The following is a 26,945-nucleotide window of genomic DNA, read 5'->3' as shown; positions in this document are numbered from 1 at the left end:
TCCATTCTTCGGGCAGTCCATGGTATTTGCAAAAGCCTTCTACAATGCCACATTTCAAAAGAATTGATGTTCTTTCTATCCCCTTTTTTTTTTTTTTTTTTTACTGTCCAGCTTTGGGATCCATACATTGTCACTGGAAACACCACAGAGTTGACAATTTGTATTTTTGTGGCAATTGTTTCATCTTCTGGCCATTTTAATCCTCCTAGACCTCTTGGCTGCCTTCGACACCGAGTACTACTCCCTTCTCCTTGAAATTACCCAACCTTGACTTCACTGACACTGTCCTCTCTTGATTCTCCTCCTATCTCTCTGAGCTTCTCAGTCTCCTTTGCAGGCTCCTCCTTGGCCTCCCACCATCTGACAGTGGGAGTCCTTTGAGGCTCAGTTCTGGGTCCTCTTCTATTTACCCTCCAAACCCTCTCCCTCAAAGAACTCATTTACTCCCGTGGTTTCAACTACCATCTCTGTGTGGGGGATTCCCAAATCTTCATCTCCAGCCCTGACCTCTTCTTCTCTGCAGTCCTGCAATTCTTCTTGCCTTCAGGACATCTCTACTTGTATGTCCTGCTGACAACTCAAACTTAACAAGTCCAACACAGAGCTCCTTACCTTCAACTCAAACCTTGTTCTTCCTCTGCCTTTCCCATCACTGTAGACAAAACCATTATCCTCCCTATCTCACAAGGCTGTAATCTTGGCATTATTCTCAACTCACGTCTCTCATTCAACCCACATATTCAGTCTGTCTCTGAATCCTATTGGTTCTACCTTCACAACATCACAAAAATCCACCCTATCCTCTCCATCCAAACTCCTACTACGCCGATCCAAGCGCTTAACCTATCCCACACCTTGACTAGAAGCGTGGGTCAGTGGAAAGAGCCCGGGCTTTGGAGTCAGAGGTCATGAGTTCAAATCCCGGCTTTGCCATTTGTCAGCTGTGTGACTGTGGGCAAGTCACTTCACTTCTCTGGGCCTCAGTTCCCTCATCAGTAAAATGGGGATTAAGACTGTGAGCCCCACTTGGGTCAACCTGATTCCCCTGTGTCTACCCCAGCGCTTAGAACAGTGCTCTGCACATAGTAAGCGCTTAAATACCAGCATAAGCCCGTCAAACGGCAGGGACTGTCTCTATCTGTTGCCGACTTGTTCATTCCAAGCGCTTAGTACAGTGCTCTGCACATAGTAAGCGCTCAATAAATACTATTGAATATTATTATCTGCCTCCTCACTGACCACTCTGCCTCCTGTCTCTCCCCAATCCAGTCCATACTTCACACTGCTGCCCGGTTCATTTTTCTAGAAAAAACCATTCAGCTGATGTCTCCCCACTCAAGAACCTCCAGTGGTTGCCCATCCACCTCCACATCAAACAGAACCTCCTTTCCATCAGCTCTAAAACAATCAGCATGTCTCCTCCTACCTCACCGATGATACTACTGTCCAGTCTACACACTTCGCTCCTCTTACACCAGCTTACTCACTGTTCATCTCTCTCACTGGTGACTTCTTTCCCACGACGTCCCTCAGACCCGGGACTCCCTCTCCCCTCCGTATCTGCCAGACCACCGCTCTCTCCACCATCAGAGTCTCTATAAGGTTACATCTCCTCCAAGAGGTCTTTCTGATTAAGCCCTCTTTCCCCCAGGCTCCCTTCCCTTTTTTGTTGTCTATGCGCTGGGATCTGTGACCTTGGGATATCTGATGGTCATCCCACAGGACTTATGTATATTTCTATAAATTATATATTAGAAATGATTTATTTGTATTAATGTGTCTCCCCCTCTAGACCTTAAGCTCCATGAGGGCAGGGAAGAGGTCTACCACCTCTGTTCAAATCAATCAATAGTATTCACTGAGCACTTACTATGTGCAGAGCACTTTACTAAGCATTTGGGAGAGTAATGATAAAACAGAATTAGCAGAAACTTTCCCTGCTCATAATGAGCATACCATTTAGAAGGAGAGATACACATCAATCTGATTAAATAAGTACTTGATGATGCATAATTTAAATTTCTGTACATAAGTGCTGTGGGGGTCAAGATGGGGCGAATATCAGATTGTTGCCGAATTATACCCTTCCAAGTGCTTAGTACAGTTGTGTTCTGCACATAGTAAGTGCTCAACAAATATCACTGATTAAGATTTTTGTGGGCAAGGAACATGTCTACCAACTCTGCTGTAATGTATTCTCCCAAGGGCTTTGTACAGTGTTCTGCACACAGTAATCGCTCAATAAATGCCAGTGATTGAGTGATTAAGGGTGCATTTCAGCTTGAATGTGGTTGAGTATTAAAGGAGACCCCAGATACCAGGAATTCCTCAAGAACAATTCCATTTTATGCTAAGAGTTGGCAGTCACAGAAATGGAACCTGGAAGACTCGGGTCCAAAAGGCAAATGAAAAGAGGTTTGGGGGTGGGAGAAGAGGAAGGAGGTCTTATCTCCTATTAAAGACAGTCAAGGGAGCCCCTCCCCCACCCCTGAAATACAAAGCAAGGAATTCAGAAGGAGGAAATGAAAAGCGTAACCCTGGAACCAGAAGGAAGAAAGGAAAGCTGGCCCGGAGAGATCTCTGGGGTCACAGCTCTCTTTTTCTCTTATTCATTTCACTTACAGAATAGGGACTACTAAATACATGGGTGACGTTCATTAGAAACCCGACATTTATATTCCAGTAGAGAAGAATTTGTTCAGGGGCCACAAGTGAACTGCCTGCAGCATGCTGTCAGCCCAGAAGTGGAGGAATGGGCCGGGGGAGGGGGAGGAAGGGGGAGACAGCCTGTTAGGAGAGATTTCCTTTAATACGCTCCTCAACCTCGTCCCCGAGAGTTTTAGATGTCTCTCATTATAGGTAGCCTGAAAAACGATATAGTGCAGTTGACGTTCCACCTTCTCCTTATTTGCTTAAGATCAGCAGTTATTGGTTGAAGTCAAATATTTTCTCTCCTTGTCCACTTCCCCATTCTTGCTTCTAGAGCGAGAGCTTAATACCAAATTTGTGGCATCACAACTTACCGTCCTGAGTTGTGTGGCGTGAGTGAAAAATTAGGAGGATTCAGACTATGCTGGGAGAAATGTCTTCCTTAAAGAAAATAATTAATAATAATGGTATTTGTTAAGCACTTACTATGTGCCAGGCACTGTTCTAAGATTGAGAGACTTGAGTGACTCATTAATTCCCATTCCCTTTACTGAGCCATTCAATGGTATTTACTGAGCACTTACTGTGTGCAGAGCACTGTACTGAAAGCTTGGAAAGTACAATTCAGCAACAAATAGAGACAATCCCTGCCAACAACAGGCTTCCAGTCTTCAAGCGGGGAGACAGACATCAAAACAAGTAAATCTGCATTAATAGCTGTTGGGTTCAGAAATGCAGGAACACAGGCAGTCAAGCGGGGAAACCTACTAAGTTGTACCAGATCAGGGTAAAGGAAAGAAAATAAAGTATACCATCCTGGGTCATACCAGTTGCTAGTCCACCCAGACCACTGTTATATCTCCAACGATGATAACAAACAATGTTTGAGGGAACAATAATAATAATGATACTTGTTAAGCGCTTACTATGTGCCAAGCACTGTTCTAAGTGTTGGGGTAGATACAGGTTAATCAGGTTGGACTCAGCTCCTGTCCCACTTGGGACTCACTCTCAATTGACATTTTACAGATGAGGCAAGTGAGGTCCAGATAAGTTAAGTGACTTGCCCAAGGTCACACAGCAGACATCTGGCAGAGCTGGGAATAGAACCCAGGTCCTTCTGACTGTAGAAAGAAATCACTTTGGCCAACTACCACTTGAACTTGTAGAGATGTAGTGAGGCCTAGTGGAAAGAGCCAGGGCCTGGGAGTCAGAGAACTTGAGTTGTAATCCCAGCTCCGTCATGCACCTCGCTGTGTGACCTTGGCCAAGTCACTTAAATTCTCGGTGCCTCAGTTCCCTCAGCTGCAAAATCGGGACTCAATACCTGCTGTCCCTCCTAATAGGACTCAGAGCCCCTTGTGGGGAGCTCATTATCTTGTATTTTCCTCAGTGCTTAGTACAGCGCTTGGCATGTAAGTGCTTAAATACCATTATTATCATTATTATTAATAATAATAAAGGCAAGGGTTTCATTTTCCCTGTGGACTTCTTTATGGAGGAAAAAAAGCATAAAATCATTATGTGATTTACCTCTGAAATAGCACAAGAGAGCATTAACCCAGTACACCCTATGAGTGGGAAAACATCTAAAAAAAGACGGTGTTCGACCCTGTGCAAAGACACATTCTTTGCCAGCACCCAAATCCCTGAAGGTGAGGGATGATCGCTTTGTTCCCTCTGGTACGAGAACCCGGGGAACTCGGCCCTTTCTTCGCTTTGCACCCACCCACTGCCGAGCGGGACGTAGGTGGCAACGAACGGCAGAGGGAAAATGCCACAGAAGCCAAAATGGAGCGATTTTCACTGAAAGAAAGTAAAGGGGAAGAAGCAGGATAGACTCTGCCTGCTTCATAATTGCGGATTCTCACCACCGGGAGATGGCTGGCAAGCCGGTTGCTAGTTGCTATCGTGAACGCCCTCAGACTCCCCGGTGCTGATGTCAGCGGGGCGAGGCGGGGACCTCTCCAGACAAAGCTGTTCCTATAATTACACAGGGAGGGAGTGTTTGCTCCTGGACTGACAACAGCCCTTGATCCTGCCAAGACCAGGCCAGGACCTCTCCTCCCTTAAAACATGGCCCGAGCTACCGGGCTTTAAACAAAATAAAACAGATCGGCTGAGGGGAGAAGCTGCCCTTCTCATCTCGCTGATGGGCCATACCCTTTTCTGGGGGTGAGCGGCTGAGCAAACTGGGAACCAAGCTGGGCAGCCTAAAGCTTTTGCAGACATTCAGCTCCCTTTGGCCCCGGAAAGGACTGACTGATCGCCTCTACTAACTTGAAATTCAGGTTCTCTCAGAGAACAGCTGGGTGAATATTATCACTATACAGGGAACAGGATCACAGGTGGATAGTTGCCCTCTGAACAGCCGAAGACACTGACAGGAACCTTTCAACCTAGGGGACGTATTCTCATGAGGTGGGCAGACGCAAATAATGCCCAGAAAAGGCTTTTTGACTCAAAGAGCCGGCAGCCCGATGTCTTACGACATCGGTGTTAAGTCATTGATTCTAAACCCGCGTGTAGGCAACACGGGCAACCAGCCTGGCCCTAGCGCTTGGCCATCGGGAGCGGAAACTAACGGACCGCCCACACACCCACACACTTCCTGACAGAGCCCGACACTGGGCTGGTCCTGGCCTGAGGCCCCGGGGATGGGATAACCCACTCCCCAACCATCTTGGGCCAGCTGGAAACAGCAATTGCCCCATCACCACTAGCCATTACACAAGGAAACTCCTGTCCATTTACTGAGACCACAAGTCCCAGAAACCTTTGGGGACAATCACGCACAGAGGTGGCATTTACATTTCGTCTGGGGACAACTGCCTCAGAACCCTGGAGATTTTAAGGGGTCCATTTTGAGATCACTGGGGATCATTCCCCCCTCTGGAGTGTAAGCCCATTGTGAGGAGGGATTGTCTCTCTTTATTGTACTTTCCGGGCACTTAGTACAGTGCTCTGCACACACAGGTGCTCAATAAACCCAACTGAATGATAGCCCAAAATCCACTTCAAAGCCTTAAAGGCACATCTCCTCCAAGAAGCCTTCCCTAAGTCCTCTTCTTTTCTCCCACTCCCTTCTGCGTCACCCTGACTTGCTCCCTTCATTCATCCTCCCTCCCAGCCCCACAGCACCTATGTATACATGTCTAATTTATTTATGTATATTAATGTCTGTCTCCCCCTCTAGATTGTGAGCTAATTGTGGACAGAGAATGTGTCTGTTTGTTGTTGTACTCTCCCAAGCACTTAGTACAGTGTTTTGCACACACTCTGTGCTCAATAAATATGATTGAATGAATGAATGAACTGAAGCTGGGCAGAGCAGTGGTCGATCTTTCGGATATGAAGCGGGAGGGAGTTCTAGGCAGAGGGAGGACATGGGCTAAATGAAGAACCATCTGATGAACAAGTCAAATCCCTATTTTTGAAGCAGGGAAGATGACTGCCAATTCTGTTACACTGTACTCTCCCAAGATCTTAGTATATCACACTGCACACAGTAAGCTCTAGATAAATGCCACTGGTTGATTATGAGGTAGAATCCATCTCTTTCTGAAAATTCACCTGGAGAGCAAATAAGTGAATGAGAAAATGCACCTTGGTTCAAATTCAGAAAGCTGGGCAATAGACTGCCAGTTCTGTATCAACCTCAATTATTCCCTCTTTACTAAAAAGGACACTGGAAAAGCAAAGTTAGGTGAAAAGCTCCTCTACTAGACTGCAGGCTCCTTGTGGGCAGGGAACAGGTCTGCCAACTCTGTTGTATTTTACTCTTTAAAGTACCTGGGACAACATCCACCTGGACAATGAATTGGAATTTTCAAAACCACTCAGACCAAGAAGCTCTGCAAATTCCTGGATTTCTTAGCTTGCCTCCTGGTGCATGAGCAACAGGAGAGTGGGTATGAACCAATATGATAAATCCAAGTCATGGAAGTACCTACCCTAAAAGTTCCCGGGGATTCAAGGCCCTCCATACACCCCACTCACTTTCACGTTATGTGAGAGCAGACCATCAATGAGGGAGAGAGGGTTCACTCTCCTCCCCACTCCCCACCCCCCTCCCGTGGTAAATCCTGCTCCAGAGGACTGGCCAGCCTCTGACGACCTCTACATGTACCCTGTCCTTGGGAGCTCAAGCCCGGTCAGGTTTGGCCCACAGTTTTCAGCTCAAGCAAGCCTGTCCTATGAAACACTCTACCCTCACTCGTATACCCAACTTGCTCACTACAAGATCTAACCATCTAAGAAGAGTCTCTAACAATCAACAAGCTAGAAGCAGAATGGCTTAATGGATAGAGCACAAGCCTAGGAGCCAGAAGGAGCTGGGTTCTAATCCTAGCTCTCTGCCAGTTGTCCGCTGTGGGACCGTGGGCAAGTCACTTCACTTCTCTGGACCTGTTACCTCGTGTAAAACGGGGATTAAGACTCTCAGCCCCATGTGGGACCGTGTCCAACCTGATTACCTTCTATCTTTCCCAGCACTTAGTACAGTGCAAAAAACACTTGATAATCTCTTAAATACCATTTTTAAAAAACTAGGGCGAGCATAGGCACCTCTGCCTCCCACCCTCCCCTGTCTATATTTCATTCTGCTTCCAGACCATTTTTCTGAAACATCACTCTACACCTGTTTCCCTGCTCCTCAAAAATACCTCCAATAGTTGCCCTTTCCTTGTCCCAACAAGCAGAAACTATTTTAAAAGCGCTCTCCAGCTCTCTTCTCCCCACTACTCACCCTTGCTCTCCTCCCTCTCTGCCTGTTTGTGAGCTTTGTTCCTCTCCAGTCAACCTACTCTACTCACTGTGCCTCATTCTTATCTCTCCCACCACCAACCTCTTGCTCTCACCCTCCCTTCTGCCCAGAACTCCCTCTTCACACCCGGCAGACCACCGCTCACCCCATAATAATAATAATAATAATAATAATGTTGGTATTTGTTAAGCGCTTACTATGTGCAGAGCACTATTCTAAGCGCTGGGGTAAACACAGGGGAATCAGGTTGTCCCACGTGAGGCTCACAGTCTTAATCCCCATTTTACAGATGAGGGAACTGAGGCACAGAGAAGTTAAGTGACTTGCCCACAGTCACACAGCTGACAAGTGGCAGAGCTGGGATTTGAACTCATGAGCCCTGACTCCAAAGCCCATGCTCTTTCCACTGCGCCACGCCGCTTCTCATGTTCAAGGCCCTTCTGGAAACCCATCTCCTCCAAGAGGCCTTCCCTGATTCATCTCTCATCTCCCTGACCTACATCCCCGCCCTTGAAAACTGTGGCTTCTGAACTTACACAACAAAGAAACCCTTGGGTTCTCACAACCTCAGCATTTTGGCACATATCTTTATTCTCTATTACTTCCTCCTATCTACAATTTATTTTAGTGTATATATCCCTGCCTAGCTCAGCATTGACTGATTTTATTAGACTCTCCCAAGTGTTCTATACCAAGGAGGCACTCAGTTAAAACTACTGATCTACTAAGCACCAAGCTTCACCTTCATGAGATCCTAGTACTTATCCTAGACAACATTAAATCCACTGGTGCACCTTGCTTATTAATAACAAAGATAATAATAATAATAATAACAATGATGGTATTTGGTAAGCACTGATTATGTGTCAAGTATTGCACTGAGGTAGATAGAACATAACCAGGTTGGACACAGTCCCTGTCCCACATGAACTGTACTTTCCAAGCGCTTAGTACAGTGCTCTGCACACAGAAAGGACTAAAAAAACGACTGAATGAATGAACATGGGGCCTACGATCTACACGGAAAGGAGAACAGATATTGAATCCCCATTTTTACAGATGAGGAAACTGAGGGACAGAGAGGTGAAGTGACTTGCCTCGGGTCACATAGCAGGCAAGGGGAGGGGTCAGGATTAGAACCTTGGTCCTCTGAGCCAGACCCATGCTCTTACCCCTAAGCCAAGCTGTTTCCCTAACGCACCACACGAGAAGTCACTCCCCAGAAAGTAAATTCATTCATTCATTCAATCACATTTATTGAGCGCTTACTGTGTGCAGAGCATTGTAGTCTGCGCTTGGGAGGATACGATATAATAAACAGACATGCTCTCAGCTAGAATCCCAGAGAGAAGTCCTGCAGGGACCCTGGCTGTTTACCCACACAGCACTATTAACCCACAGCAAAGACTTTAGGAGCCACACTGGCCTCCTGAACCAGAAGTCCTTCACTCAACAGAGTAGATCTGATAACTGGGCAGAAATTCCCATTTCTCAGACAAAAGAATGGGGATTGAGCCACATCTTAAGAGAAAAAGCTTAGAGAATTCAGGAGAACAACCTGGGCTGGTGGACAGGCTAAACCCTAGAATAAAAAGGATAGGGAGGAGGTCCAAGGACACTTCAGAAGACAGTGGTGTTCTGGCCCACAGAGGGCCAGTGATCCATCCTAATAAAAAGCAAAGGGCCACTGGTCCCTCAAGCCTCCAAAAGGGACATTCAGTCCCTGACTGACTGGCTCTCTACCCTGCCAGCACCGGCAAACAATCACAAGCATTCTTCTCGGGGCTGGGACGCCAAACATAGCTTCTCCGCAAGGCCTGTTTACTTTAGAAACCAAGGACTTTGATGGTTTTGGAGAAGTCCTTGTGTGTGAAAGAGGAGGAAGGAGCAGGGAGGGACGGAGAAAATCAGCAGTTGCTCAACGCTATAATTACATCTGGCAGGCTTTAAGGAGATGGTTCGATAGTCTGAGTGCAAGAGGGGAGTATGGAAGGCTACTGAGTCCCTCTCTCCGACGACTGGGGCCTCGGGTGAGTCTCATTAGCACCCCTACTTCCCTGTAAAATGGAGGTCGATACCTGCCCCAAGAGTGGGCAGAAGGGAGCGCTGTCACGAACCATCCAACGTGGCTCCTGAAATAAACAATAATAAACTGATGCCAGCTGACGACGTGCTGGGCACTCAGTTGATGGTCACAGTGGCCATTTGGGCAGGGAGGGAGAAACTGTCCCAAGCACTGGGGTAGCCCAAAGGAGAGGCTGAGCACAGGGGAGAGAGTAAGAGGATGTGATCTTCACTACACTGACGGTCACTCTGCTGGACTCACGGGGAGCCGATTTAGGCACCTAGTACGGTACTGGGCACGTTACAGCACTCTGAAGAGTTATAAAGGATTAATTAGGCATCTTCCCTTCTCTCAGCGAGTTTAAAATCTCTTAGACACTAACATACACACACAAAAAGAAACCCGAGGCACATTGGAGCACATAAACCCTCCCAAAAAGAGACACAGACAAAATATACAAAGACGATTTCCAGAGCTTCTATTTGGGGATTACTGAAGTCCATGGGGCCAGGGAAGACTTCTTGGAGGAATCGGAGCTTTAATACAATTTTGAAGAAGGGGGAGGGATGAGGTTTGAAGGAAGCAGTGGGGGAGGGGAATTCCAGGCTGAGCCAACGGGCCAATTAATTCCTCAGAGGTGGGAGGGATGCGTTCAGGGGGCAGGGAGCAAAGGCCAGGGGGAAGGAATAGCTGGACGGAGGGTAGGTCTGATAGGGAATGGAAGGAGGAAGTAGGGGGAGGTTTTAAACACCAAATTGGCAGACCTTCAAAAATGGATCCCTTTTTGGAATTATCGGGGTTGTTTGGGTTGTTGTTTTTTTGGTCACTTGTGGCTCTCTGGCTCTCTATCATCATCACGGCTATTAGTTACATTAATGCAACTCCCTGGAAACTGGAGTCCTAGACTTTCATTCCTTAATGAAGCCAGACATGACAGGATCTACCATGAGCTCAGATCTCATACGTTTTATGAGTCACGAGGCGGCGGCCCAGGGCTGGCAGAGTTTTTCTGTGGCACTTCTGGGGCAAAGACCTTTCCCAGTATTCCCCCCCCAAACTTTCTTAATGTCTTTAAAATAAACTTCTAACTTAAGCCAAGTAACCCAGGTTTCCACTCTCTTTCCCACTCTTTCCTCCTTTGATACACTTAACTCTAGAAAGCTTCCCAAAACTACCTAGACAGGAAAAAAAAAATCATATGGGTCTCATTTCCAACAAGAGAAAACAAGAGATTTTTACAACCAATTGGAAAAGGTGATCAATAAAAAACATAATGCTTGTACCCACAGTAAATGGAAAGGTAAAAAGACCAAGAGAGGATAGGAAAGTTTTCTCCAGAAGGAAATCATGCGTATAAATCCACTTGATTTTAAGCTTGAGGGCAGGGATCAGGTCAACTAAATCTTATTGTACTCTCCCAAGTGCTTAATATGGTGTCCTACAGTAGCCTTCAATAATATCGCTGATTGAGAATTGAAAACTCAGGGAAAATAATTGGGAGGTTTCATAAGAGACTCCTACATGACACAGGGTAGGTCTTGATTCTTTAAAAAGCCCTGAAGATTTGGTTTTTCTAACAGATTAAAAAATAATAATAAGCAGCATGGCTGAGTGGATGCAATCCCGGCTCCGCCACTTGTCTGCTGTGTGGACTTGGGCAAGTCACTTCACTTCTCTTTGCCTCAGTTACCTCATCTATAAAATGGGTTTGAAGACTGTGAGCCCCGTGTGGGACAGGGACTGTACCTAACCCTGCACTTAGAACAGTGTTTGACACATAATAAGTGCTGAAGAAACATCATTATTATTATTATTATTACTTGTAAAATGGGGGTTAAGACTGTGAGCCCCAGGTGAGACATGGACTGTGTCCAACCTGATTAGTTTGCATCTACCCCAGTGCTCAGAACAGTGCCTGTCACATAGTAAGTGCTTAATACAAAACAAAAACACACAGCAGGTAACATGTTAAAACTCTGGGAAATAAACACCTTGGTGGGTGTTTACTTCATTTTCCTGGTTTCAGATCATTTTGTTTTTGCCCATGGCAGATAAGTCACGAGATGTTCCAATCCAGGTTGGAGAAGAAAGCCTGGCGCTCGGGGTTCCATCCTCCTGAACCACTAAATCAATGGACTCCTGGGTAAGAACCCTCTCTCTGGATAGCATTTGCTCTCCCTTCGGCTACAAAAGTGGGCCATATTACTTAGCTGCAAAGCATTTGGGACTTCAGATGAAAAGCTGCTCTCCTGCAGCCCTGCTATTATTCCGCACCTGCTGCCTCACGAAGCACCAAAGAACCGACGCACTTCAATTCCATTTAATTCAATATTCTCCATCTTCAAACATTGAAAAGCAAAACAGGCAAGTCTATCACACATCAACTCTTGGCTAGAAGCCAGACAAAATTTCCACCCATGTATTCTTTCCCTTATTTACAGTGCCCTTCACATGGCAAACACTTCAAAAATACAGTGAAAATCAAACCACTTCGAGGACCCTATCTAACCAGTCCGGAAAGTGGGCCTGAAGGAGAATTAGGTACAACGGTATCACCTCTACTTTTCAAAAGGCCACCCACAATGGCTTCATTTTCCAGGGAAATTCCTTGACAGAGGAGAAGCAACGTGGCCTAGTGGAGATAGCACAGGCCTGGGAGTCAGAACAACCTGGGTTCGAATCCCAGCTCTGCCGCTTGTCTGCTGCATGACCTGGGGCAACTAACTTTCTATGCCTCGGTTCCCTATCGGTAAAATGGGGATTAAGACTGAGAGCCCCATGTGGGACTAATACTGGGTCCAACCTGATTAGCTTGTATCTCCCCAGGGCTTAGAACAGTGCATGGCACATAGTAAGTGCTTAAATACCATTCAAAAATAAAAGGAGAACAAGGATGCTTACTAAACAGCAAAACAATGAAGCAGTGGATGGAAAAAAAAAAACCAACCATCTGGCCTGAAAAACACACGGCTAAATGCCAAAGGGCTCAGTGATGCTGGAGAGAAGATGCACTAGGTGGGGGAGGGAAAGAACTCTCAGCAGCAGCCTCCTAAAATCGGCTGCCCGATTGTTGGCGCTGAAAGTATTGCTCCAAAGGTTTCCACTTGTCTGCTGTGTGATCTTGGGCAAGTCACTTTACTCTCTGCACCTCAGTTACCTCATCTGTAAAATGGGGATTAACACTGGGAGCCCCATGCGGGACACGGACTGTGTCCAATCTAATTATCTTGTACCTTCCCCAGCTCTTGGTACTATGCCTGGCTCACAGTAAGCTCTTACCAAATTCCCCCCGCTCCCCCACCCCCCAAAAATGAAATGAAAAAGGAATGCTCTGTGGCAGGCTGGAGGGTATCAGAAGATCAGGAGGGACTCAGAATTTGTGGGTCTCAACTTGTTTTCTGCCCGGAGAGCCACTGCGGTGTCTCCTAGCTTCCTAGTGAACTTGCGAAGTGCTGGGTGACCGCACTGGGAGGGGGAGATCACAGTTCTTAATGGTTTAACCTCCAAATTTATTTTGGAAACGAAAAGCTGCCTGGAACCATCATTCGCCCAGATGGTACTGAAAACAGGAGATGGGAAAAGGAAATATTCTTATGCAGTTTTGGTCAGGGAGGTTAGGGAGTCTCTGCCGGTGGAGGAAACTAACTAGCAAGGTTTGATGTTGGAATGGTCACCTGGGAAAGACACCGCTGGAGGTGTCTAAAATGTCTAAAATGAGGCAAAATTCAGGGATATAAAGCTACTCTCATCAGCAGCCCTCACCTGAAAGAAGGATTTGAAATTGGTCCCTGAGGACTTCTCAAATCTCCCTAGCTGTCTATCCTACATCCTGGGACTTACTGCCTCCCTGCTCTTATAATAATAATAACGACAGTAGTGGTATTTAAGCATTTACATGTCCCAAGTATTGTACTTAGCAGTGGAGTAGATACAAGTTAATCCGGTCGAACAGTCCCCGTCCTTCATGGGGCTCAGAGTAAGCAGGAGGTAGAACATGTACTGAATCCCCATTTTACAGAGGAGGAAACTGAGGCACGGATAGGTTAAGTGACTTGCCTGAGGTCACACATCAGACAAGTGTCAGAGCTGGGATCAGAATCCAGCTCCTCTGCCTCCTAGGCCCAGGCTCTTTCCACTAGGCCACATAGTTTCTCCCCTGCTGAGCCCCAACTTGGCTCTCAGGAACTTGGCGACATTGGGAAAGCCATCTGTGATTCCATAAATTGCACCTGGCCACCCCTGAAGCCCAGGTTTCTGGTTCACACATATCATTTCTGATTGGCACCGCTGCCCCTCTTTCATTTCCGGTTGGAGTGCTCTGTGCATTCAGAGGAAGGGAGACACACAAGGTTTAGGAACAGGTCAATTTTCCCTCAGATCAGTCATCACAACCCAGGCTGTTACTTGCCCTGGCTACTGAGAGGGGTCGCCTGGATCACACATACCACCCAAATGCTGCAGGTCACCCTATGCATTATCCAGCCAGGACGGAGCCAATTGCAGGACAAAGGATGGGCATGAAATGAAGAGAGAGAGATGATTATTTGGGGTTACTTGGGTTTAGGGTTTGCGGGTTACAGAATCCCCTCCCTTCCTCAAACTGTAAACTTCTCCACCCCCACCCAACTCTAAGCTCCTAGCGGGCAGGAAATGTGCCTGTTTAATGCTGTATTGTAAACTCCCAAGCGCTTAGTACAATGCTCTACACACAGAAAGTGCTCAATAAATGCAATTGAATTAATGAATGAATGAAAAAATGGGAGCACTAACTACTCAGAGAACTTGTTCTATCTGAGACAAAGGTCTGCCCGCCCGCCCCGGGGATATGAGGAAGGGGAATGGGGCAAGAAGGGATTCTGAGGGAAAATCCTGTAGAAATGAAATCTAAAATGTACAGAGCGATGTACATAGACTCGCGGGCAATGGCATCTGAAATAAACAGACTCTGTGTGACTGGTTTGGGCCTGCTCTTACTCAGGCTGAGAAAACTTGCCCCGTGGGCAAAGAAACTGGACAACCTAAGGAGTCTTTGTTGATTTCTAAGTTGAGATAATGGATCCCCAAAGAATTCCCAAGCACCACCTTCCACTTCAGGTTGCCAGGTTTCACGGTTATGTCAAGAAGTCCAACAGGAGCTGAGGCGGGTCCAGGCCCCTGCCAAACAATCACTGCTATCTGTTAAGTGCTTACTTCATGCACAGCATATTAAGCAGTTGGGAGAGGACAAAATAACAGAGTTGGGAGACACCTTTCCTGTCCACAAGGAGCTGACAACCTGGAGTGGGAGACAGACATTAAAAAACATTATGGATCTTTATTCATTCAACAGTATTTATTGAGCACTTACCATGTGCAGAGCACTAAGCGCTTGGAATGTACAATTTGGCAACAGATAGAGACCATCCCTGCCCTTGTAAAGTGCTGTGACGCTGAGGGTGAGGTGAATAAAAGTTATGAGCCCCATGTGGGACATGAACTGTGTCCAACCTGATTAACTTGTATCAACCCCAGCGCTTAGTACTGTGCCTGACAGAAAGCATTTAATACCATTAAAAATATTTTTAAAATAAAAATAAAAAGGAGGGTGAGATGCTGGCAGGGGCTTGGGGGAGATTCTCCATTGCCTGAGGTCCCTCCCTACACTGCTCCACTGCAGCAAAGCTTAGAGTCCCATGCTCCAGTGGAGCGGAGAGCAAGCAAAGAGGTGAGAGCTGCCTTCTCAACTGTTTGAGTGCTAGAAAAATGGTGAGTTTGTACCAAGGACAAATCACTGAAGCAGTGACTCAGAATCTAGGCACTCCTCCCTCCCAGGAGCAATGGATTGCTGATTTTGTTGTTGCTATTGAGCTTTATTTACTCCAAAATTCTTTCCCTAGGTGGCTGTCCCCTTCCCGCTCTGCCCCTTCTCCCCTCTCCATCACCCCTACTCCCTCCCTCTGCTCTACCCCCTTCTCCGTCCCACAGCACTTGTGTATATTTGTACCTATTTATTATTCCATTTATTTTATTCATGATGCATATATATCTATAATTCTATTTATCTATTTTGATGTTACTGATGCCTGTCCACTCGTTTTGTTTTGATGTCTGTCTCCCCCTTCTAGACTGTGAGCCTGTTGTTGGAAAGGGATTGTTTCCATCTGTTGCCGAATTGTACTTTTCAAGCGCTAAGTACAGTGGTCTGCATACAGTAAGCGCTTAATAAATGACTGAATGAATGAATGAATGAAATCTGAAGTCCCTGTGAGTTAAGGGCCATGTCTCATTCAAGACAACACCCGACTCTCAAGTCACCCTGACTCTGAAGTTCATAATCCTGGCAATTTCCTCAACTCATCTTTCTCTTCAACCCACATATTCAATCTGTCACCAAATCCTGCAGCTTCTTCTACCTTTGCAACACCTCCAAAATCCGCCCTTTCCTCTCCATCCCAACTGCTACTCTGCTGATCCAAGCACTTGTGACAGCCTACCTTGACTAGTGCATCAGGCTTCTCACTGACCTACCTGCCTCCTGTCCACACTTCACTAAACTGGCCGGATCAATTCCCTAAAAAAACTGTTCAGTCGACATCTCCCGACTCCTCAAGAACTTCCAGCGTTTGCTCACCCACCTCCACATTAAACAGAAAGTCCTTACCATTGGCTTTAAAGCAATCAGCTCTCTCTCTCTCTCCTTCCTTACCTAGCTGATTTGCTATTACAATCGGCCCACTTACTTCACTCCTCTAACACCAACCTACTCACTGAACCTCGATTTCATCTATCTCACCACCCACCCCTTGCCCAGGTCCTCTCTCTGGCCTAGAACCCCCTCCCCTCCTTCACTCTCCCCATTTTCAAAACCTTATTAAAATTACATCTCCTCCAAGAGGTCTTCCCTACATCTCCATTTTCCCTATTCTCTCTCCCATCTGCATCATATATGCACCTTAAGTACTTGATATCCACCCCACCCTCAGCCTCACAGCACTTATACCTGTAATTCATATTATTGTCTCTCTCCTCCTCTGGACTGTTAGCTCCTCTGTGGGCAGGAAATGTATCTACCATTTTGGTTGAACTGTACTCTCCCAAGTGCTTAGTACTGTGCTCTTCAAACAGTAAGCACTCAGTAAATACCACTGATTGATGTTTATCGGGCTCTATTGGGCACCAGGCACAGTACAGAGTGCTTGGCAAGATACAACAGGAGCCCTCCTGTGAGCCCTTGGGAGCTAGGGATGGCTCTAATTCTCACTTCTGCCCAGCACTTAATTCAGTGCTTTGAACACAGTAAACACCTAAATAGTACTATGATTACTTCTTATACAGTAACAGGGGAGACAGACCGCAAAAGTATTTACTGAGCACCCGACTGTGTGGACAGCACTGTATTATGTGCTTGGAGAAGTGCAATAAAATTAGTCGTTATGATTTCTGCCCTCAGGGAGTTGACAATCCAGCAGGATAAAAATATTTACAGGGAAGTCAGAAAAAACACAACGCTCACTCAAAACATACATACAGATGCTGAGGATGGGTATCTATTTCTAAGTGCAAGAGGCAGCCGCTGGGTTGACACGACTTGGAGTGTGGATAAGTTAGCGAGGGAAGGCTTGTTGGCGGATGTGGGAATCGTGTTTCTTCCCCGGGTTCAGTGTTTCTTCCCCGTTGTATACAGTACAGTGCCCTGCATATTCTATATTCCATTCATAATCCATTCGATAAATGGAATAGCAAGCAAGCAAACATCAGGACTTGGGGCATGCAAGTCAAGACCTCCAGGATTTCAAAGAGGGCTCCAATGAAGATGAATGGTGCCAAGGGGACCATCATCATAACACGAAGAAGCTTTTCTCCCTCCAACTTCTAAAAACGGACTTTAAAAGCTACTTCAAATAATGAGCAGATGCATACTTAACAGCCCTCTGGGCACTTAGGCAGGCAGAAGTAGTAACTTTTTTTTCTTTTTAATAAGAAGCACTGCAAGGTACAAACAGAGGCTATTGAACTCTGCAACTCTGACAGCTATTTTCATTCGAGATTCCATTCCTCACAACTTTCCATTAGCCCCCGCTCTCCCGCTTATGCCAGGAAAGGGGTGAGAACAGATGCAAGAAGGAAGGAGAAGAGTGCAGTCTAAAAGCTAAGGTGAAGTAGAAAAAAGGAGAAAGAGACAGACACAAGGTAAAATAGAAAGTCCCTCAGACACAGTTTGATGATAAAACACAAAGTGTTAAAGCCCAACCGTCTTGGTATGTTGCCATCATCTCATTCTCCACCACATTCTTTGAAGGGGGCTATTAAGGAGAGCAAAGAGCAGAGGGGTGAAACGAGGGTTGGGGGGAAGGCAGGGTGGCTTGGTAAAGAATTTGGTATCTGCTACTGGAGGCTACCATCTAAGTCTCCTGTGGGTTGCAGGAGCTCTTTTCCCTGGAAACCCAAATGTTTGGAGTGTGTGCGTTGGGCCGGGGAGCGGTGAAAGGAGAAAGTGGGAGGAGGATTGAGCATGGGGGAGAAAGAAAAGGAAGAACGACTGTGGGGGAGGAGGAATGGAGAAGGAAAGGGGGTGGGGTGGCAATAGGAACGGGGTGGGGAGTGCCCCTTGGACCCAGGGTTGGAGAAGTGTGAGTGTGATGCCATGGAAAAGGAGTAGACTAGTGTGTTGAGGGAAGGGCAGCGAAGTCCTTAAGGGTTCAGGGGCTGGAGAAGAACAAGGCCGTAATGGATGATTTCCCCAAGGAAGGTGTTGCCAATGGGGGCTGATGGATGATGAGCAGGGAATTGGATGGGTAAAGGGGGAGAGGAGGGAAGCGGGGGGGAGGCAGGTGAAGAGAGGGGAGGTGAGGGAAAAGAAAGAAGGGAAGGGAAGGGAAGGGAGAGAAGAGAGGGGAGGGAAGAGAGGGAGAGAATGGAGGGGAGGGAAGAGAGAGAAGGGGAGGGAAGGGAGAGTAGAGAGGGAAGGGGAGGGGAGGGAAAAGAAGGAAGGGAAGGGAGAGAAGAGAGGGGAGGGAAGGGAAGAGATGGGAGAGAATGGGGGGTGGGGAGAAGAGAGAGTAGAAAGGTAGGGAAGGGGAGGGAAAAGATGGAAGGGAAGGGAGAGAAGAGAGGGGAGGGAAGGGAGAGAAGAGAGGGGAGGGAAGGGAGAGAAGAGAGGGAAGGGGAGGGATTCTTAACTTCTCTGTGCCTCAGTTACCTCATCTGTAAAATGGGGATTAAGACTGTGAGCCCCACGTGGGACCACCTGATTCCCCTGTGTCTACCCCAGCGCTTAGAACAGTGCTCGGCACATAGTAAGCGCTTAACAAATACCAACATTATTAAAAGAAGGAAGGGAAGGGAGAGAAGAGAGGGGAGGGGAGGGAAGAGATGGGAGAGAATGGGGGGTGGGGAGAAGAGAGAGTAGAAAGGTAGAGAAGGGGAGGGAAAAGATGGAAGGGAAGGGAGAGAAGAGAGGGGAGGGGAGGAAATAGAAGAGAGAGGAGGACAGAGAGAGAAGGGGAGGGAAGGGAGAGAAGAGAGGGAAGGGGAGGGGGGGAAGGAGGGGAGGGAAAAGAAGGAAGGGAAGGGGAGGGAGGAGATGGGAGAGAATGGAGGGAAAAGAAGGAAGGGAAGGGAGAGAAGAGAGGGGAGTCAAGAGAAGGGAGAGAAGGGAGGGGAGGGAAGGGAGAGAAGGGGGGAGGAGAAAGAGGGGAGGGAAGGGAGAGAATGGAGGAGAGGGGAGGGAAGGTAAGGGAGAGAAGAGAGGAAAGGGGAGGGAAAGGAAGGGAGAGAAAGAAGGGGAGGGGAGGGAAGAGAGAAGGGGAGCAGAGGGAAGAAAAGGGAAAGAAGGGGAGGGGAGAGAAGGGGAGAAAAGGGGGGAGAGTGAAGAGAAGGGAAGTGAAGGGAGCGGAGAGAGGGAGGGAAGGGAAGAGGAGAAGGGAAAAGAAGGGAGAAAAGATGGGGAGAAAAAGAGGGAGAGGGAAAAGGGAGAAAGAGACAGGGAAAAGAAGGAAGAAATAGAGAAGAGGGAAAAGAAGGGAGAGAGAAGAGGTGAAAGAAGGAAGAAAGAGAGAAGAGAGAAAAGGGAGAAAGAGGGAGGGAAAAAAGGGAGAAAGACAGGGGAGGGAAAAGGGAGGCAGAGGGAGGGAAAAGTAGGGAGAAAGAGAAGGGAGGGGAAATGATGGAGAAAGAAAAGGGAGAGAGGGGAGAGAAAGGAAAGAGGGAGGAAGAGAGGGCAGGAAGGGGGAGGGAAGGAGGGAGGGAGGAAGGGACGAGAGAAAGGAGGGAAGGAGGGGATTCCCGCCCGCCTTGTCCGGCCGGGGAGAAGGCGTCTAGGGCGAGGAGCCGGGCTGGAGCGGGGGGCGCGGGGGGGAGCCGGGGGAGCGGGTCCGGTGCGCACTGACCTGGTGCGTGTTGTTGAGCAGGCCGGCCTCGAAGCCCCGCAGCGGGCGGCAGCCGCCCCCCCCGCCGCCGCCGCCGCCGCCGCCGCCGCCGGCCCCCGCCGCCCCCTCCCCTTCCCCCGCGCTCAGACCCCTCCGGGCGCCCGCCCCGGGCGGCGGCGGCGGCAGCAGCAGCAGCAGCCCCAGGCAGCAAGCCCACCGGAGGGGGAGCGCGGGGAGGACGCCGGGCCCCGGGCCCCCGCCGCCGCCGACACCGCCGCCGCCGCCCCTCCGCCGCTCCATCCCCGCCGACACCTGCCGTCCGCCCCGCCGACGCCGACGCCGACGCCGCCGACCCCGCCCCTCCCTCCGCCCGCCTCCTCGCCGCCCCGCCCCCTCCGCCGGGCGCCGCCCCCATTGGCCGGCTCCCGCCGAGCCCCTCCGCTCCCATTGGCTCCGCCCGCCGCCCTTCTCCCCTAGCCCCGCCCCCCGCCCCCCCTCCCCGGCCCCTGTCGCTTGGGGCTCTGGAACGTCTTCGCGGCTCACGCGGCGGCGCGAGCTGCGGCGGGGGGGGGGAGGGGGGGCGGTGGAGGGGGGCTTTTTCCTCCCCGCTCATTGGTGGGAATGGAGTGAGGTCATCGACGAGTCGGCCTCCCGCCCGCCCCCTGCCGGAGGTTTAGGGACTTAGCGCTGGGGGGTTACGCTAACTGCGCAGCTCCTCACGGGGGGGCGCCCGATGGCCGCAGCCCCGCCGGCATTCATTCATTCATTCTGTCATTCAGTCAGTCAGTCTTCCATCCATCCATTCATTCATCCATCCATCCAGCTATTCATTCATCCATCCATCCATCCAGCTATTCATCCATCCATCCATCCAGCTATTCATTCATCCACTCATTCATTCGATTAGACTGTAAGCCCGTCATAGGGCAGGGACTATCTCTCTCTGTCACCGATTTGTCCATTCCAAGCGCTTAGTACAGTGCTCTGCACATAGTAAGCACTCAATAAATACTATTGAATGAATTCATTCGTTCATTCGTAATAGTAATAATGTTGGTATTTGTTAAGCACTTGCTATGTGCAGAGCACTGTTCCAAGCACTGAGGGAGACACGGGATCATCAGGTGGTCCCCTATGAGGCTCACAGCCTTAATCCCCATTTTACAGATGAGAGAACTGAGGCCCAGAGAAGTGAAGCAACTCGCCCACAGTCACACAGCTGACAAGTGGCAGAGCCGGGACTAGAACCCATGACCTCTGACTCCCAAGCCTGAGCTCGTTCCACTAAGCCACGCTGCTTCAAATGTTGGTATTTGTTAAGTGCTTACTATGTGCAGAGCACTGTTCTAAGCGCTGGAGGAGACACAGGGTCATCAGGTTGTCCCACATGAGGCTCACAGTCTTCATCCCCATTTTACAGATGAGGGAACTGAGGCACAGAGAAGTGAAGCGACTTGCCCACAGTCACACAGCTGACAAGTAGTATTTATTGAGCGCTTACTATGTGCAGAGCACTGTACTAAGCACTTGGGATGGACAACTGGGCAACAGATAGAGACCATCCCTGCCCAGTGACGGGAGCACAGGCCAAACAGGGGAGAAAGGCAGCAGAGCAAGACAGGACAAAACAAAAACAAGACAACATCATCAAGATAAATAGAAGCAAGGGGATGTACCACCTCATTAACAAAATAAATAGGGTAATAAATAATATATACAAATGAGCACAGTGCTGAGGGGAGGGGAAAGGGGAGAAGCAGAGGGTGTGAAGGGAGGGGAGGAGGAGCACAGGGAAAGGGGGCTTAGTCTGGGAAAGCCTCCTGGAGGAGGTGAGCTCTCAGGAGGGCTTTGAAGAGGAGACGAGAGTGAGTTTAGCAGAGGTGAGGAGGGAGGGCATTCCAGGACAGCGCTTGATCGTGGGCCAGGGGTCGACGGTGGGAAGGCGGGAACTGTGAGGAGGTGGGTGGCAGAGGAGCGGAGCCTGCGGGGTGGGCAGTAGAAAGAGAAAAGGGAGTTGAGGTAAGAGGGGGCAAGGTGATGGAGCGCTCCATCCCTTGGAAGGGGCAGCCCGGCCCTCGGAAAGCATTTTCCAAAATTAAACAAACCTCAGAATGACCACTGCCACACACGTCCTCCGGGGGAGTGTAAACCGACAACCCTGGTTGAGCTGCTGGCTCGTGCCCCGGGTTGCAGGTTTTGCTACCCACTTTATGCCGCGGTAGGAACATGCCGCCTAGGCCCAACCCTTCGCTTCCAGATAGAGATCAGCTCCCGCCGGCCTCGCAAAGGCCTGTGGAAAAACCTTCAATTAACGTCTGGCCTAATACCCTCACGAGGGGAACAGGAAACTTGAGGCACTGGCCTTTAATGTTGCACTGAAAAAAGGGCCTGGAAAACTGAGGAAGCTCAATCTAGACCTTTGACCCTCACCCTCCTCTCCCCGCCCTCCTTTTGCCACCTAGCATACTCTTGGAAAGGGAAGGCTCCTGTTTTAACTTAAAACCTATAAACTGGTCGGAACTCATAATCCCGGCCTGAGGGTTCTGCTCCATCCTGAGACAGTTTCACAGTAGAGATTTAGGAAAGGCGGGTTCATTCCAGCCAAGACCCAAGGCAAAAAAGAAACCAGAAACAATGCTTAGACTGTGAGCCCCATGTGGGATGGGGATTGTATCCGGTCTAATTAACTTGTATCTATCCCAGTCCTTAAAACAGGGCTTGACACATAGTCAGCACTTAACAAATCCCATAAAAACAAACAAAACAAAGAGGAAGCTGGATCGCAAGTGGACACCAAGTCCTCAGATTGAGGATGCTTTCTAGTTGCTGTCCCGGATTTGCACCTAAAATCCTTTGAGAAAAGGATTCAAGCAGAAGTCGTGTCTCCAAGCTATCTACACAACTACCCCACTGGAGATGGCCCTCCCCCTCACCAGGTCTTATGTGACATTCTCGGGGACAAAAGGCCGGATTGAGGCCCTTGAGAGTCTGTTAAGAATAAACCCCGGTCCTTTTTCTCCAGGAGAACAACAGTTAGGGGAGACGAGATGAACCCAGAATCCCGAAAAAAGGACATAAGTGCAGTGTATTATGAGAAGGATCTGAGATGAAGTAGTGGGTGTGCGGGATGTTAGAATGGCCAGGATTGATCACAGAAGGCTTTGAGGAGGTGGGCTTAACCCACAGTGTGAGATGGATAATGATAGTATTTCCTTAGCACTTAGGACAGGTCAAGCACTGTGCTAATGCTGGGGTAGATACAAGATGATCAGGCACAGTCGCTGTCTCAGGCTGGGCTCACAGTCTTAAAGAACCAGTATATTTTCCCAGGACTGGGATAGAGATGTTACAGAAGCAGAGTGATTACTCCATATTTCAGATACAGTCTGGGTCAAGGCTTGAGGAAATCTAGAGGCAGAAATTTACAAAAAAAGCAGCGTGGCTGTGGGAGAAGCAGCATGGCTTAGTGGAAGGAGCATGGGCTTGGGAGTCAGAAGACGTGGGTTCTAATCCCAGCTCTGCCACTTGCCTGCTATGTAACCTTGGGCAAGCCACTTCCTCCTCTGTGCTTCAGTTCCCTCATCTGTAAAATGGAGATTAAGACTATGAACCTCATGTGGGACAGCCTGATTACCTGATCTTGACCCCAGTGCTTAGAACAGTGCTTGGCACATAGTAAACACAACAAATACATAACTAGTATAATAATAATAATAATTATTATTATTAAAAAAGGGAAGCTTCGTTGGAACCAAGGAATTGAGCCAAGTTGAAGCAGATAGAGTAGGGCCAGGGAGTAGTGAGATCTGAAGGCCGCCGTTGAGAATTTTCAAAGGAAAGCCTTGATTCAAATCCCTGAGCAGGGTAAAATTGATTTCTCGAAGAGATCATCCCCCTGATAGACAGGCTAAAACATTCCTTCCGTTTCATAGTCAACACGTGAAATCATTTGGGTTGAAGGTTTATGATAATAATAATAATTATGGCATTTAAGCGCTTACTTTGTGCAAAGCACTGTTCTAAGCGCTGGAGAGGATACAAGTTGATCAGGTTGTCCCACGTGGGGCTCACAGTCTTAATCCTCATTTTACAGATGAGGTAACGGAGGCACAGAGAAGTTAAGTGACTTGCCCAAAGTCACACGGCTGACTAGCGGCTGAGCAGGAATTTGAACCCATGACCTCTGACTCCCCAGTCCGTCCCCTTTCCACTGAGCCACGCTGCTTTATCCATTTTCATCTGCTTTAACTGGACAGTTGATCAGGAGACATGTGATGCTAATCATGTGATTAGCGGAGGATATAAAGATTATTTCTTTGTTGGGATGATTCTCAAAGATGGATGGATGGATGGATGAATGAATGAATGAATGAATGAATGGCCCATTGTCTTGTCTCAGACGCACGCTGTGAAGCAGTGCCACCTGGTGGACAATCATAAGCATGCACAGATAATGTCCGGACCAATAATTCCAAAGAATTCAGCTTTATTTCCATAAAAATTTTGCCCAGGTAGGATATTCATTTTGAAAATATCAAAATCTTTTTGTCATTTGATTTTTACTCTGTATCCCGGACAGAATATCAAAATGTCTGTCAAAGATCCACCAAACCTTCACAACAATTACACCCTCAAGAGATTTACAAATAATAATAATGTTGGTATTTGTTAAGCGCTTCCTATGTGCAGAGCATTGTTCTAAGCGCTGGGGAGATACAGGGTCATCAGGTTCTCCCACATGAGGCTCACAGTCTTAATCCCCCTTTTACAGATGAGGGAACTGAGGCACAGAGAAGTGAAGTGACTTGCCCACAGTCACACAGCTGACAAGTGGCAGATCCGGCATTCAAACCACATAACCTCTGACTCCTAAGCCCGTGCTTGTTCTACTGAGGCACGCTGCTTCCCTAAATACTTCTCTTATAAAAACACCTTCCCTTTCCAGAGATAAAGTCACAGTCAGGCCTTTGGATTAAAAAAGACTCCATTAACTGAAGCCCACTGCACCCCAGGACAATTCCTCAGTGCTGTCTCAGACCATCACCAAAGAAAAAGTAGAATAGAAGATTTTTCAATGAGTCAATAGAAACACTTTTTAAAGTAGGAAGGTTGTTCTGACTGATGGCTGCAATCTAAGAGGAAGGAGTCCTTACAGATGAGGTAACTGAGGCACAGAGAAGTTAAGTGACTTGCCCAAAGTCACACAGCTGACTAGCGGCTGAGGCGGGATTTGAACCCATGACCTCTGACTCTTTACTCTTACAACAGTGGTAGTTCAAATGTTAGCTACTCTTCCAGACAGGAACCAAGTGCTACACCTTGCCAAAGGCTCTCTTTGTTTCTGACTTGGTACACCTAGGCCCCAGATAATCTCTCACCTATCTCTAATGCAATAAGCCTGTGGATAGGTATGTTGGTATTTGTTAAGCACTTACTATGTGCAGAGCACTGTTCTAAGCGCTGGGGTAGACATAGGGGAATCAGGCTGTCCCACGTGGGGCTCACAGTTAATCCCCATTTTACAGATGAGGTAACTGAGGCACAGAGAAGTTAAGTGACTTGCCCACAGTCACACAGCTGACAAGTGGCAGAGCCGGGAGTCGAACTCATGACCTCTGACTCCGAAGCCCAGGCTCTTTTCCACTGAGCCACGCTGCTTCCAAGAGATTCCTACAGTTACACTCCGTTACACTAATGTAATGTAACTAGTATTACACAGTTACACTAATTACACTGTTATTAAGCGCTTGGAAGAGTACAGTACAGCCGGTGGACATGATCTCACTCTGCAAGGAGTTTACAGTCTAGTAGAGGAGACAGACAGTAAACTAAACGACATACGAGGGAAGCAGCTTGTATGGGCAAGGGGACGTTTCCCAACTGTTACATTGTACTCTCCCAAGGGCTCTGCCACAGTAAGCATCAGTAAATATGACTGATTATAAATATAGGGACATAGGTTTTGTGGGCCCCAAGGAGGGGTGAGAAACAAAATGTTTAAGGGGTAAAGTTCATAGGACATTCAGAGGGAGGGTGAATAGGGTGGGGAAAAGAAAGGCCAGTCAGGAGAGGCTTCTTGGAGAAGATATGATTTCAGTAGGGCTCTGAAGATGGGGAGAGTGGTGGTCCGTCTGATATTACACAGGAGGGAGTTCCAGGCTAGAGTGAAGACGTGGGCAAGGGGTTTGCGACCAGAGAAATGGGTTCAGAACACAGCGAGCAGGTTGACATTAATAGAAGCAAAGCATGCAGGCCGGGTTTTAGTGGGAGATTAGTGAGGTTGGGGCGACGAGCTGATTGAGTTTCCTTATCTGTAAAATGAAGATTCGGTATCTCTTCTTTCTCCTACTTCCACTGTGACTCCTATGTAAGACAGGAACTGTGTCCAACCTGATAAACTTGTATCTACTCCAAGGCTTAGTGCAGGGCTTGGCACAAAGCCCTATCCACAGTATTTCTCAGGAAGGAATAATGAAAAAAGAAAAACCAAGAGAACACATTTATTACAGTAAGACTCGACATAGAGTTTGCAAAACGAGAAGCTTCGCATGTTCGTTTCCCAGTTTGTTTTAATCCCCGATGAAGTGGGATCCTCTAAAGATGCTACTGCTATTTGTGAAGCAGCACAGGCTAGCGGTTAGAGTATGGGCTTCAGAGTCGGAAGGGCCTGGGTTCTAATCTTGGATTCAGCCGCTGGTCAGCTGGGTGATCTCAAGCAAATCTCACTTCACTTCTCTGGGCCTCGGTTATCTCACGTATAAAACGTGGACTAAGACAGCGAGGCCCACATAGGACATGGACTATGTCCAACCTGACTGTCTTCTAACTACCCCAAACCTTAGTACTGTGCCTGGCATGTAGTAAGAGGTTAACAAATACCATAAAGAAGGTGCTTACTGTGTGCTAGGGAGAGTACAACTCAGCCTTACAAACACTAATGTATATAGGCAGCAAGACCAAATAAGTACCGTACCTAAGAAGGAATTTCAAAGAGAGGAGGGGCTGAGGAAGGGGAGATGGCGGAAAAATTCGAGAGGGGGTTGCTCTGGTGCTATCAACTGTCAGTCGCACGAGGGCACTGGGCTAGTGTGTGGTCGCTTGTGGGCAGTCACCATGCGGT

General features: G+C 48.1%; 1 protein-coding gene across 1 annotated transcript in view; it reads right to left on the bottom strand.

Moving 5' to 3' along the window:
- The window catches only part of SORT1 (sortilin 1), an 86,719-nt gene extending 66,810 nt beyond the window's left edge, over positions 1 to 19,909 (bottom strand). The window contains exon 1 of the mRNA XM_029069407.2: positions 19,847 to 19,909. The gene's annotated coding sequence lies outside the window, so the exon portion shown is untranslated. The remainder of the gene's footprint in view (positions 1 to 19,846) is intronic.
- Positions 19,910 to 26,945: the final 7,036 nt, after the last annotated feature.

Source organism: Ornithorhynchus anatinus, chromosome 7 (genome assembly GCF_004115215.2).
Source record: "Ornithorhynchus anatinus isolate Pmale09 chromosome 7, mOrnAna1.pri.v4, whole genome shotgun sequence".
Lineage (NCBI taxonomy): Eukaryota > Metazoa > Chordata > Mammalia > Monotremata > Ornithorhynchidae > Ornithorhynchus > Ornithorhynchus anatinus.
This window is presented reverse-complemented; position numbering and strand designations above follow the sequence as displayed.